Genomic DNA, 13,548 nt, shown 5'->3' with positions numbered 1-13,548 from the left:
GCTCCTTACCTCTCTACTGGAGCTGTTTGGCAGACTCCCTCATATTTTTCAAAACTGGAACCCCCTTTTTTAATACTTTCTTAAGCCACAAAAATTGAATTGTGCTCCTCGGTGCGCCCGTGCACAGAATAAACATCAAAGCTCATCCTTACTTTGTTACGGATCTGTCTCTTCCAACAACCTCTGGGGTCGCTCCAGGATAGGTCTTATTCCTTTGTCCCAGGTATTTCATGATGAGGCCACAGGCAATGACTTAAGGCCCCATCACTCCTCGCTCCCTCCAGCCACACCCACTTTCTCTCACCTCTGGACCACACTGAGCTCCTCAGTGCTGCAGGCCTTCAAGCCTCTTCTTTTCTTCCTGCAGGAATCTACTCCCCAACTAGCTCAAACTCATCTTTCAGCTCGAACTCCACCTCTTGCTTTTCCCCCCCGTTTTAGCAACCATGTTTTACATAGAAGTCTATTAAAGCAGGAAATCAGATTAAACAGAAGTGGTTCCACCGTTTCACTGCAGAGCCAATCTCAGCACACTGCTCGAGAGAGGAGACAGAGCTGCATTCCTGCATTGCTTTTGCTTCTCCAATTCTCAGCATGAAACCTAAAGAACTTAGTCTGGTTTGAACAGCTGGCCCTGCCACTTGCAGGAAATGATTTCACCTCTCATGGCCTCGGTCAGTCTCATCACCTCAAATATGGGACAACAATCTCAACCACACAGGTTACATATGATGGCCCATAGGGAGTACTGTACCTATGGGCATGTAGTAGGTGTATAAAAAGAATTCAGATCCGCGAGCAACTCTCTGGCAAAATCGAAACCCTACCAGTATTTTGAGATTTTTTTTTTAACTTTATGTTAGAAACTCTTGCTTTTGCATTACAGTGTACTTAGAAAGAGAGTGGGGCAGCCAGGGAATCCTTTTCTCGGCTCTGACTTGGTACGGTATGACTTTGAGCGTGACATTTCCTCTTTACCAACCTAGATGTATATGTATCTATAAAAGAAAGGGAGGTTTAGGGGAGGATCTAATGAGAACAGTTTACAAGCATCTGCACACTTTGCAACTAAAAGGGGTTATTCCCCTTTCTTCTCTGCCTTTCCCTCCCCCCACCCCTCCCAAAGCAAGCTGCTCCTTTCTCTGGCTTCTTTGGGGAAGCTTTTCTCATTAGCAGTGCTGCGAATGCACAAGTCTGTCATCTACCACTTTAGCCGCAGCCTGATGCTAAGTTGCTCCTGTGTCCCCCAGCCTGTCCCCCAGCAACAGGTCAATCTTTGCCTCCAAATTTCCAATTCTAGCTGCTCAGAGTTAGCCAGAGGATGTTTGATTGCCCACAGACTCTGGCATCCCAGCAAAATCTAATCAACTCTCTTTCATCAGAAGAATCCCCCTCAAATTGTAATCAGAGTCCATTCTCTCTCTTCCCGTCCACTCAGGTCCCCAGGAATCTGGAAGCCTTGTTTTGCTTCTCTGTCCTGGCAGGTTTAGCCTCGGCTATCAGCCTGTGCTTTTTCCGAGAGCCAGGCATCCGGTTGGCTCCTCGCTCACTACGATACATATGGCAGACCAGGTTCTCTCTCCAAACTCCATTACCCATATCAAGAAATGAGTCTGTATTACTCAACATGTGGCATTAACAACAAAAAAAAAAAAAATAGGAGAGCATGCTTGAAAAATAATTGGTAAATAGAAGAACCATTGTCGTCGTATTCATAGGTATTGTTTGTATACAACTTGCAGCAGCCTCTTCAGCCTGAAACTCTTGTGTGTGGCACTAAACAGTGTCTACTATGAAGAGGTGAAGTGGTTCATTTGTGTGAGGATATGTGAACCTGTCATTCATTCACTCATTTGGAGAACAAAAATTGAATAGGAAACATGTTCTGACAAAGCATCCAGGGCCCACAGTACTCTTAGGGGCCAATGTAAATGTTTTAATTTTTCTAAAAAGTAAAAGCAAAAAAATAATTGTCTGTTTAGGTCAAAAAAATGTTTCAACATATATTATTAATATAATCATATGTATACAAACACTATTGTAAAATATTTTAAAGTAAATAATGACAATATAATAGCAATAATAATATAATATTTTGTAAATGTTATGGAGGAATGGCCCACGAATGCAAAAATATGTGGGCCATCAAAAGTCATAAAGTTGGCATGGAGGCTGACTGTTATTGTAAAACCTTGGCTCTTGACCTGGAGCTAAAATGAGCTGACGAGGATTAGTGAAATTGGGAAAGAATTTTTTCAGCTATGTTCTGATGACCTCTTCCACGGAATCACCATGGGCAGAGCAAAGGTTTTGAATATTTTCAAGAGAACTGAAAATCCCCTGGGTGTATGTGGGCATTTGCCCAGCTGAGAAGGCTAAATTAAAGTCACTTTGGCTTTATCATTTTCTCCACCTTAAGAGTCCTACTTACTATGGGTCCTCAGAACATAGCGGTACTCAGGAGATTGGAATCAATATCTAATCTCTGGTTAAACAGGCCTTTTATGCCTAACCCAAGCCCTGCTATTTTAACTACAATCTTTACATTTGCATTTTAAGAGTAAAAATCTACAAACGTGGCTTTTCTGACATTGTTATGATGATTTCCTTTTAATGAGGCCCACTTGGAAGTACCTAACATCTTAAGGAATGAATACAGCACTTGAATGGCAGTGAGAAGCCACAGACTGTAGTAAAAACTTAGTTATAAATTTTTATGACCAGGGCAAGTCACTTCCTCTTTGGGGCCTTAGTTTCCCACATCTTATAAAAAAAAAAAAAAAAAAAGGAGAGTTATTGGCATCCATAAATCCGAAGGACTCTTTAATATTGAACATATAGAATGGTATGAATGATCCTATCAAAGTACCCTTATAGTAAAATCAGTTATAGTGAGGGTCTATCATGTTTGGTATGTAAGAAGTCTTCTTCTAGTTTGCCCAAAAGTCAGGATAAGCCTATTTGCTTCTGCACAGGTAGTATTATTTCTAAGGATATGCAGAGGGAAAGTAAAAGTCAAACAGGTTAGGTAACATCATACACACACACACAGCACCAGAGCAAATTAGGAGACAGTGAAAAAACAGGGATGTGGTTATATTCCCTGTACGGTTGTCACAGTCCTGGAGTTGCAAACTCTTATTCTGGGCATGATAACTGAATGAGAAATCCCATTTCCGTTCCAATTATTAGAATGACAAAGGGGCCAATATTAAACTGGGGGCAATTGCCTTTATATCACCCTGGGCACCACTTCTAATCACAAACTTGTGGACCACCAGCCCCTCGTGGCACTGATATAAAGGGTAGAAATCATCATGCAATTTACAACAGGCAGTGTCTGAAAGTGACTTCCTCAGCATCTGCTCTCTAGTAGTCCCAAGAGCAGGGAAATGAAGAAAGCTCACGGGGTTGCTGGAGAAATGTAATCTCTTCCATTTGCATCCAACAGCTCAATAGCCTCCCCACAAACTCTTCAAACTAATCTCCCTCCTGTGCTTCCCTCATCCCGTCACGCTTCTCCCTATCTCTGCTGTTGAAGTTCCAACCATCCTTCAAAACTTCCCCTCATAGATCCAACTTTCCCCCAAGAACCTGCCCAATACAACTCACCTCCCCACTACCAGGCTCCTGAAATGTCAGTCTCCAGAACCTGTGAATTGGGAACAAGTTAAGCATGGTTGGAATCTGGCCCAAATACAATTACTCTATGAATAACCCTGTTTGGACCCTGATGCCTCTCAGAGCCCTTTATTCTGTGCAAAACAAGGCGGAGTCATAAGAAACACTGGCTAATAAAGAAGATGAATCTCATATTCTAGCTCCCTTAGCTATTGGTCCAGTTGTGCCCCTTCCTAATGCTATGCTCCCGGGCAAGTCCTTTCATAAACTCTGAGCCTCAGATTTCCCATCTGTAAAATGGGAAGTACTTAAACCTTAATAGGTTATTCTTAGGATTAAAGAACACAAAGAAATGACTGCAAGCATTAATATGCAATGCAAATACAAACAATGACTGTTATTATCACTCCAATGAGGATGACTGATCTGTTAAGAAAAGGAACAAACCTGATATTCTTCCTCTTTGGGCTCAAGAATGACAAACACTCTTTAAGATATATCTGTTGGATGCTGGGATAAGTATTTAGGCATTCAATTATGAATTAAGACATATTGTTAATCCCTTCTGTGTACCCACCTAGTTCCAGCAGTAGAGAGAGTGCCATCAAAACGTCATGCAAAGAATTAGCCTATGTACCTTAACTTTGTTGAATCGTATTGTTCTTAAAAGCTATGTCCTGCCTGGAGTAGGGAGTGTTTTTGGTCAGCAGCCAGCTCAGTGTCAGTATGTAGTCAGTATTCGTGAAGTTATTGCATGAATATTTAACAGGAACTTCCAGTACTACCATACGGATTTGGGCTCTGTTCTCCAATGATAAAATAAATTGAAGAAAAAATACAGGGATTTAGATCTTAAACTCTCAGAGGCAGGGGAAAGGAATGAAGACAGGAGTTACAGACGCAATTCTGACCTGGCCGCTCTGTCTCAGTGTGAGCCTGTAAAAGTGATTTTATTTCTCTGAGCCTCAGTTTCCCTGAAAGTCATGTAAAAGTGATTTTATTTTTCTGAGCCTCGGTTTCCCTGAAAGTCACAAAGGAGCAATGCAATGACTATATAAACCAAGAACAACTTGATGAACAACTAAATATAGAGGCAGGAGTTAAGTCAAATAACAGCGGACAGCAGGTTTTCTCAGCAGGAATAAACCACGGAATGAGAAAAAGTGGATGCAAAAACCATTGGCTTTGACTGACTGCTAAACATGAAGTAGCAGAAATCAATGAATGTCTTAATGACTCTCTGACTCCCAGGGAATACAGGCAGCTGTCCAACACTCAGAGATCCTTGGATTATACTCTGATGTCAGAACCATCTTGGTTTCACTTCTTCATATATTTATCAAACATTTACTGAGTATGCTTTGCCCTGTGCTAGGCATACTTACAAAAAAAAAAAAAAAAAACAAGAAAATCACAATTTATCACAATTCCAGCTCTCATTGAGCTTATAATCTAGTTGGTAAGATAATCAATAAAACAGGTAATTAGAATAAAGTGTAATGTGGACAATCAGGAAAGAGTCCAGAGAATATGAGAATATATAACAGAAAGTGTCTGATCTGGCTGATTGTCAGAAAGGGTCTCACATTTGAAATATTATGTAATTTTTTAGAAATCGAGGACAAATAGAAGAAGATAGCCAAGCAAAGAAGACTGGAAACTATACCAGAGGAAGGAAACGAGTGTGCTGGAGACACAGAGATAATGAAAAAACACAATTCCTGCCCGTATGGAGCTGCCGGTCTAAGGGATAGAGAGCTGTGCAAACAGTCATTCCAGCACCGTATGAGCCATGTAGATAAACAGAATCATTTGAAGTGTCTTTCTACTCCTGGGACTCAGTCCCCACAGTGGGCACGTGCACAGGTCACTGGAACTGAGCCGCCAACCCGATTTCAAGTCTTGGCTTTATCGATGATCCTCCATGTGACCATGCACAAGCCCCTCCCTCTGTCTGGCCTCACTCTCTCCATGTCAAATGAGGAGGTTGTAGTAGATAATCATGTGTATACTTTCCAATCTGAAAAATCTATGCTCCAGGATGACTTAGCCATTTTAGGATTTATTCTTTACTTCTAATATAATCACAGTTTTATTTTTTCTCTTCCACTCCCCCGCCCCCCACACACAATGCCTCTTTATGTGGAATGGGTGACATTATTTATTTCTCATATCCTCGGGACTTACATCCCTGAATTATTCTAAATCTTGCCCAGACCTGACATCACAAATAAATTCTCAGTCCCAGGAGGATAGAGACAAATGGGGGCTGCCATGCCTGTGACCTCCATCACGGATTTGGCTCCAGCACTCTACTCAAGGAAAACATCATACCGAATCAGGCTGGAGGGGGAAGAAAGACATTAAAAAGAAAAGAAACACATATAAAGCTGGGCATTCATGAAAAGACAGAAGCAGCAGCTTCCCTCAGGATGCACCTTAACGACCCCCCAGCCGTTGAGGGGACTTAATTTGGAGTCTTCGCTTTTTATTCTCAGAGAGAAAAGGAGCTTTAATGTAACTGGGAGACAGCCAAGCACAGCAGGTGACTCCCAAGCCCCAGGTCTTACCGAGCACAGGTGGAGCTCTATCCCCATGAGAATCAGGGTGATTTCGAGCCAGTTACGTCATTCGCTCTAGGACTTGGTTTCCTCAGCGGTAAAGTGAAGACGCCATCATCTGTCTCCTCAAGGAATCACCATAAGAATAAAATGAAGATGAACTTGTGAAAATGCCTAATACAGGCACGGGACACAGAAAGTATCTACTGAAGAGGAGCAGAAGCTAATCCGGGGTGGAGGCTCTGTGGAACGTTAGAAGGAAACGTCATGGCTCTCAGCTCGCTGGTGCCAGGCACGTCATGCGGGGGAGCTCCCCAGCCCCCAAATTGGGACAGGACAGCTCAGTCTACTGCAGAACATTTGGGCAATAGAGATGAAGAGTGTTGGGCATTAATTTTAGCTCCACTTATCTTTAAGACTTTCCTAGCCTATTTTCCTTTTTAATTTTCAAAAAATTTTTCAATTACAGTCAACATACAATATTATATTAGTTTCAGATGTACAACATAGTGATTAGACTGTATATAACTTACAAAAGTGATCACCCCCATAAGTCTAGTACCCCCTTGATCCCATACACAGTTATTACAATATTATTGATTACATTCCCTTAGCTGTGCATTACATCCTTGTGACTGTTTTAATCACCGGTAATTTGTACAACTTATTCTCCTAACCTCTCTGAGCCTCAGGTTCCTCGTCTATAACAAGTAATACATAGTCAAGGTTGTTTTGAGGATTAAAACAATACTGCATGTCAAGGACTTAGGATGACATCTGTCACACAATGTGTGCGCAGTCAACATTGGCTAGCTAGCCAAGCTCCATGATCACTGACTTCCGTTAGATCCCTATCTCCTGGTCAACCTCCTTACACGCTGCTCCGTCCTCATGGTGCCCTCTGTCCCAGGCAGCTGACTGACCTCTGTAGACTTTATCACCCAGGTTCTCTTCCTTCTACTTCCAGGTAGAGTCTGTCCCGGGGATGCACTGACAGGAGATCAGTGGGCAGCAGAGGAGAGAGGTCAGGGTACTTATCATCCTCCCTTCCTCTCTGCTGAGTTGTGGTCTCAACAGTGAGTAGGGGTCCCCTCAGCCAGTCCCTATAAGCCAGCCCCTCTTCCTGGCATCATCGTTCCCTCCCCTGGCTCTTTCTAGATTGTAAGAACTTCCCCCCTTAAAATGAATAGTCTAGCCCCTAATTTTGATGTTTGAATGGAGACAGCTTTTAAGCACCCCCTTTCCCTCTTCTCTGTGTGCCCTATATGTAGACAAGCTCATAAGGGCTCCTGGATGTTTCCTCCTTTTGACACTCACTGGCTGGAGAGTCAACTCATGCAAGCCCCTGCCCATGTGTGGGAACTCTAACCCCAGCCCCATCCTTGAACAAATTAAAAGCCCAGGCTAGTCTCTGTGCTGACTCTCTCAAGCTATTTTGGGCTAGCTGGAGATGCCTACTCTGCCTGCCCCATAGACTTGAATCAGGTGAATAAGCGACCTTTTCCTATCCATCCTGTGTGTGTATGTGGCACCGTCAGTGTCAATAGCTAAACCAAATTGAGGGTGGGAATACCTCCTGCTTTTGCAAGGTGACCAAAACACCCTTGACGCTATCCTGCAAGGAAAGCCTCAGGACTCCAAGGCTGGTTCTCTCAGCCCTATAACACCCTCCATTAAATCCTCTTCCACTATCACTTCTGAAGGTGCTCAGCAGGGAGCCATCTGTTTTCTGCCAGGGCTCTGATTTAACACTGAAGGTCCACTAGCACGCTCATTCATGGAGTATCTGTCCGTCACCCACTGGTACAAGTTACACTGTGTCTGAAGGGACTGGGTAGTGGAGGATAGCTTTACGGTATGAGAAGTAAAACAACTACTTTACATACATTATCTTATTTCATTCTCTCAACGGCCCTGCAAAACCGACATTATCGGCCCCATTCTATAAGAAAGCCAAAGTGCAGAAGAAAGAAAAACATTGTTGAAGGTAACACAGCTCATTCATGGCAAAGGGAAGGCAAGAATCTGGACTCACTCCACACCAACCCTCCACCGCTCTTTGTGAAGACATAGGCACGAATGACTGCAGTATGGGTTAGAGACCAGCACAGAGCACGCGGAAGAACAGCAGATAGAGAGCCCACTTCTGCTCATGGCTGAGGCCCTGAGGGAAGGCCTGGTACCAGATCTGCAAGCACGGGTAGGATCTGAACATAATGATATAAGGAGGAGCAAAAAGAGGACAGAGCTACAAAGAGAGACACTCTTAATGGCACTAGAAACATAACGTAGGGATGTGGGACAGATATGTTGAATCTCGGCTTTAAAGGCCTTGAATGTCATGGGCTATCAGTCCCTACTTAACTCATCCATGATGCATCGATGTTCAGAAATATATCTTTTCCTCAAACCCACTAAGATTGTGTAGTATGTGTTGCTTTTTTATAGACTCTCAGTTCCCCTACCCACAGAGTGTGGGCTGTTTTGTTTCCTATCCACTTGCTCAAACATGAATTCAGTCCATTAGTAGCATATACAGCTGGTAATGGATCCAAAGAGTTAACACTTTCTGACTCATAGACACAGTAACTTATATCTCCTCTTACCCACCCACCTCTACTAGCCTGGGAACCATGTGATTGAAGACACGACCCATATATGTTTACCCTTTAAGCCTCCATAGTACCTGCTACAAGGCAGATACCCAAAAAAGTAAATTAATGTGGCCCAGGCTCCTCCTCAGATAACTTAGAAAATCAAGGACCAAAAATGGTAATGACCTGCCCAAGGTCCCAAGCAAATTAATGGCACCCTGGGGGTATCAACCCAATAAAGACCCCCTCTTAGAACTCATCCCCAAGGGATACGGGACACAGTTGGCTGGCTCCCACTTGGTATTGTAGATGGGAGGTTAAAACAAGAAACAGGTCAGGTGGTTCTTTCTGTGAGCAGAGAAAAATATGAGCCCTTCGAACTTGCCTGAATTCTCTGACAAGTTTAATCAAGTACAAAATAAAAGGCAGGCATGATTTACTTAGTTTTCCCAAACACGGTTGATAAGGTACCTTATGAAAGTCTAAGGAGAAAGATAAGCAGTTGGGGGATGGGGTGTAAAGTGTGGTTGCAGAACAGGAGGCAGTTAAGCCTCAGGGAACAAAGGTCTGCTTCTTTCAAAGAAGAAAAGATGCTGGCTGAGTAAGCCCAAGGAAAGCATTTTGGCCATACAGATGTAACTGTATGGCTCAAACTCAGACAACAAGGACTATCAGGAACCCTGAGCCCTCATACTGCATCCCTGAGGACCTTATAAAGAGACACAGTGAGTGAGAAAATCAGCCTCGTTGTATTCTGCCCATGTCTGTCACGGCACTGCTTCGACCACCAGTCAACATTAGAGTATGATTCAGTAATGACCCTTGGGGGCTTGGAAGATAACGGTGTATGTTTCACTCATGCGGCATGGTCATCCCAGGTTGGAAGGGGGCCTCTATGCACTATAGTCTCTCAACGACTCAAGCAGATGAGGCCGCCACCATCTGAAACAATGCTAACATCCACGTGAGAGGAAAAGAGAGAACTCTGGAGAGCCTTCTTCCCCTGACAGGTAAATGTGACCCACAAGTAGCATCTATCACTTCACCTCACAACTTAGTCATCTGAGCCATCCAATGATAACTAAACCAAAAAGTGCAACCCTAGCACGTACCCAGAAAAGAGGAAAATCAGAAAAACAGTACTAACAGTTTGGCCAACAGACCCTCGCCTAAAGCTTGCCAGGTTCTGATGATGTGGGAGGCTGAGTATCTGAATTTAGCAAAGGATGTAGGCAGCTTGGACTTACCAGTGGAAAGGCACTGGCCTGGGAGTTTGTGGGTGTCCTAGACAGGCCACGCCCCTTCCTGCTGCAGGTAGGTGATGCTCTATGAGCTTCATCCCAGCACTTTCCAAGCAGTGGAGTCACCTTGGCAGAAGGCGACAAGTTAACAAGTTAGCATTCTGTTTGCTCTGTGCTCCTGACACATTATATAACTTAGCCTTCGCGTACAGTTATCCAAGGCCTCTGCTCACTTTCCCTCGTAAACCCCTTGAGGGCAGAAGCGTTGTCTTATTAATCTTGCAAAACCTAGAACAATTTTTTACATACTGGAGGTGCTTACTGCATGTTTATTTAATAAATGAACGGATTACATTTTCCAAAACAATGGCTTCCAGGACTTAGACTAGTAAACTCCATGGATGTCCCAGTGACTACATACAATGATAATAGTGATGATGTCGATGATTGGCTAATATTGATGATAAAGATTAGTAATAAAAAATAACATGTATGGGAAACTTGCCAATTTACAGATCCTTTTCAATTCTACTCCCTTTTGATACTCACATTACCCTGTGTGAGAAGCAGAACAGAGATTGTAATCCCCATTTTAAATACAAGGAAATTGAGTCTCAAGAGGTAATAAGGCTTCCCCCAAGGTCACCCAGGTAGTTAAGGTAGAGCTGGGGTAAAATTTTCAATCTTTTCACACCTTGTCCATGATCAGTCCATAAGAAGTTTTCTCCTCTCCCCAACTTTTCCCATAACACAGGAATGAGTCCTAATTGCAATATGTGGACCCAGTTTCTCCCTGAGTCTTGCAGATTAGACTCCGCGTGACCTTGGCCTTGGTCTCTGAGCTCCTCTTCCCCACCACAGCCGCCCACCTGCCTCCTTGTTCCAGCAGCCCCAGCTCTCTGAGAACACCTGCTCTGAGCCACAAATAGCATCAACTTCATCTTCTTCAGTGAGTTCTTTAATTAGCAGGGACGTTTTCAGAACAGAATGGAGTCTCTGTCATACGTGGACTTGACTGCTTCTCAATTTTATGTGCTGTTTTATAGCAACAACGATAAATAAAAATTACAATAAAAACAAGTCACACTATTGCACAAGCTTCTCTCAGCAATTTCCTCTAATGGAGCCCATTTCACAGATGAAGAGCATGAGGCTTATAGGATAAGTGATGAGAAAGGCAGTCTAGTGACTGGTTAAGAATACAAACCATAATTGTCAGCCAGATCCAGGGTCTAGTGTTGGTTCTGCACTATATGCTCCCTGGCACCTCTAAGTTTCAAATCCATTCTCTGTAAAATAGATGTGTTCCTGATCCTTAAGGGTTGTGGTAAAGTTAAATGAAAGAATGCATATGAAGCTCTTGCAGAAGAACCTGCTCATGAAAAGCACCGAGCACATGAATTACTCCCCTCATGTCTCCCTTCCCTTCAGATGGGAAGCTCCCAAAGGCTGAGGTCCTCTCTGCTTGTTCACAGCAGCACCCCCACCCCCAACTTCTAATACTGTGCCGTAGCCATTGCCAATGCTTTATAAACTCTCATAATTTTTCTGAGATTTGTCTGAGATCACATAGACTCCTAATTTGTTTATAAAATCACTGAGGCTCTTCTTGGACATAAAGAACTCGAATAGCTTTCACCCAATGTTAGTTTTAGGTTCAGTTAGAATCACGGAAACCTTGAGGAAAGAGGAGCTTTAAGCCAGCCCCCACATATTTGGAAGAATAATCTCTGCAAAGTCCTGCCTTGTTTACATACAACGAGTTCTGGATAATATTCCCCTACACGATATGTAGTATGTGTTCTTTCAAAAACTCCCACCTGTAATTATTTGGTTTCTCACTTGTAAAATGGAATAACAATCCCAGGTCTCAACCTAACCACAAGAAAAGTGAGAGTGAAGCAAAAATGACCTTCCTGTAGCTCACGATCAAGAAGTGGGCATGGCTTAAGCAGCAACTAAGGATCGGAGCTCACAAACGTAGTGATTGTCATGTAGTCATTCTTTATCGACCTTGGAAAAGTACAATTAAGTGACAGGAATAGCTCTGAGAATCTAGAATTCTTATCAAATAGGGGTTCTGGGAGACAGACCATAGTGCACATTTGTATGCACGTGCGCATGCGCGCACACACACACACACACACACACACACACACACACAGTTTCAAATCTCACACTCAGTACAAACTAAAGAGGGATCCACTGAAACAAAAACAAAAGTCATGGGAGCTTTTTTTGAAAACCTACTAAAGGCGGCTAATATACTAAATACTGACTGATCTCTTTTCACATGCTCAGGAAACACTGCTGTGGATGTGAGAATGACCGAAGGAGATGCTCGCACACGTTTGGCATTACGGAGCCTGTACGTCCTTCCAAGTTTTTAGAATAAACTAATTCCATGAGTTTGGAGAGGGTAAGCATATGATTACATTTTCCATCTCCTTTGTTAATTTTCCCAGCGTATGAATGTGTAACAGTTACGGTTTTGTTTTTTTTTTTTTAATTATCACTAGGTTAAGGACACAAGTGGACAGGAGATAGATAGTATCCTCACCCTTCATTGAAAGGTAAAGTTAAACAACTCTTTTTTGTCTACGCTAATCCATAGAACTGCTTTGGTTTCCCAGGGACCAGAATAATGATCGACATGAGCTGTTTAAGAGTTCTGATATGAAAAACTTACATATAAAAATAACATATTTTTTTTAACATGTTGGCTTATAAATATAAAATCCCATTATCACAAAGCCACAGTTGTCCAAGTCTCTTAGGATTACTGTGCATTTAACACAGTAGGAAGAATAATCATCTGTAGGCTTAAGAAATGCATTGAACCTCGATTGCAGGTGTCGGCACAGAACAGTTCTGCCTGAACTTAGGTCACCTAAAATGGAGCAAATCTATATAAGTCATCATTTACTTAAGGGAATCTAAAGTGCTGTTAATGAAGACAGAAAACCTTTCAAAAAATACAGGATAATACTTGCCAACAAAAGTACAATCCAAGTCAGATTAACAAAATCTCTTTTTTCTTCCCTGCCATGGTTATTTGTTAAAACTGAGAGAGTACTATTCAAATGTGAAGTTCTTGTTGTTGTCAATAATATTATTTTTCTAGGCACCAGTGATCCCGATTGCTCTAGGAATCTCTTAGGAAACAAGTCTCTATGTAACATGATTATCATGATTCATTATATTTGTGTAGGGTTCTGTAGCTTAGAAAGCACTTTCCCATTCATTATTAATAGTATCATTATTAATAATAATAGCTACCATTTATTGTGTGCTTTTTAGGGTCCAGGCACTGTTCAGTGAATACTAAACACAATATCTTTAATCTTTACTCTAAGCCTGCAAGGAGCTTGTAACATCTGTTCTATATGGGCAGAAACAGGGGTTCTTGGGGTCAAATAACCTGTCTAGGATAACAGCTCTTAATTGGTGGAAATCAGACCAAAATGTATGTCTGCTGACCCCAAGATCCTGGCCATTTTCATTCACTCTATCGCATTTCATGTGACCTTA

The 13,548-nt window shown here is 42.5% G+C and overlaps 1 protein-coding gene across 10 annotated transcripts in view; it reads right to left on the bottom strand.

The window, feature by feature from the left end:
- ASTN2 (astrotactin 2) overlaps positions 1–13,548 on the bottom strand; it is a 900,155-nt gene that overhangs the window by 730,346 nt on the left and 156,261 nt on the right. The window contains exon 1 of one of the 10 annotated variants that reach the window (XM_036238517.1): positions 10,024–12,138. The exons of 8 other annotated variants lie outside the window; for them this stretch is intronic. The gene's annotated coding sequence lies outside the window, so the exon portion shown is untranslated. Of the gene's footprint in view, positions 1–6,191; positions 6,700–10,023; positions 12,139–13,548 lie in introns of those variants that run through there. One more of the 10 variants, XM_036238513.1, reaches the window with a different exon arrangement.

This window comes from Rousettus aegyptiacus, unplaced genomic scaffold (genome assembly GCF_014176215.1).
Source record: "Rousettus aegyptiacus isolate mRouAeg1 unplaced genomic scaffold, mRouAeg1.p scaffold_m13_p_3, whole genome shotgun sequence".
Classification (NCBI taxonomy): domain Eukaryota; kingdom Metazoa; phylum Chordata; class Mammalia; order Chiroptera; family Pteropodidae; genus Rousettus; species Rousettus aegyptiacus.
Note: the sequence above shows the minus strand (reverse complement) of the source record. Positions and strands in the feature narration are given on the sequence as shown.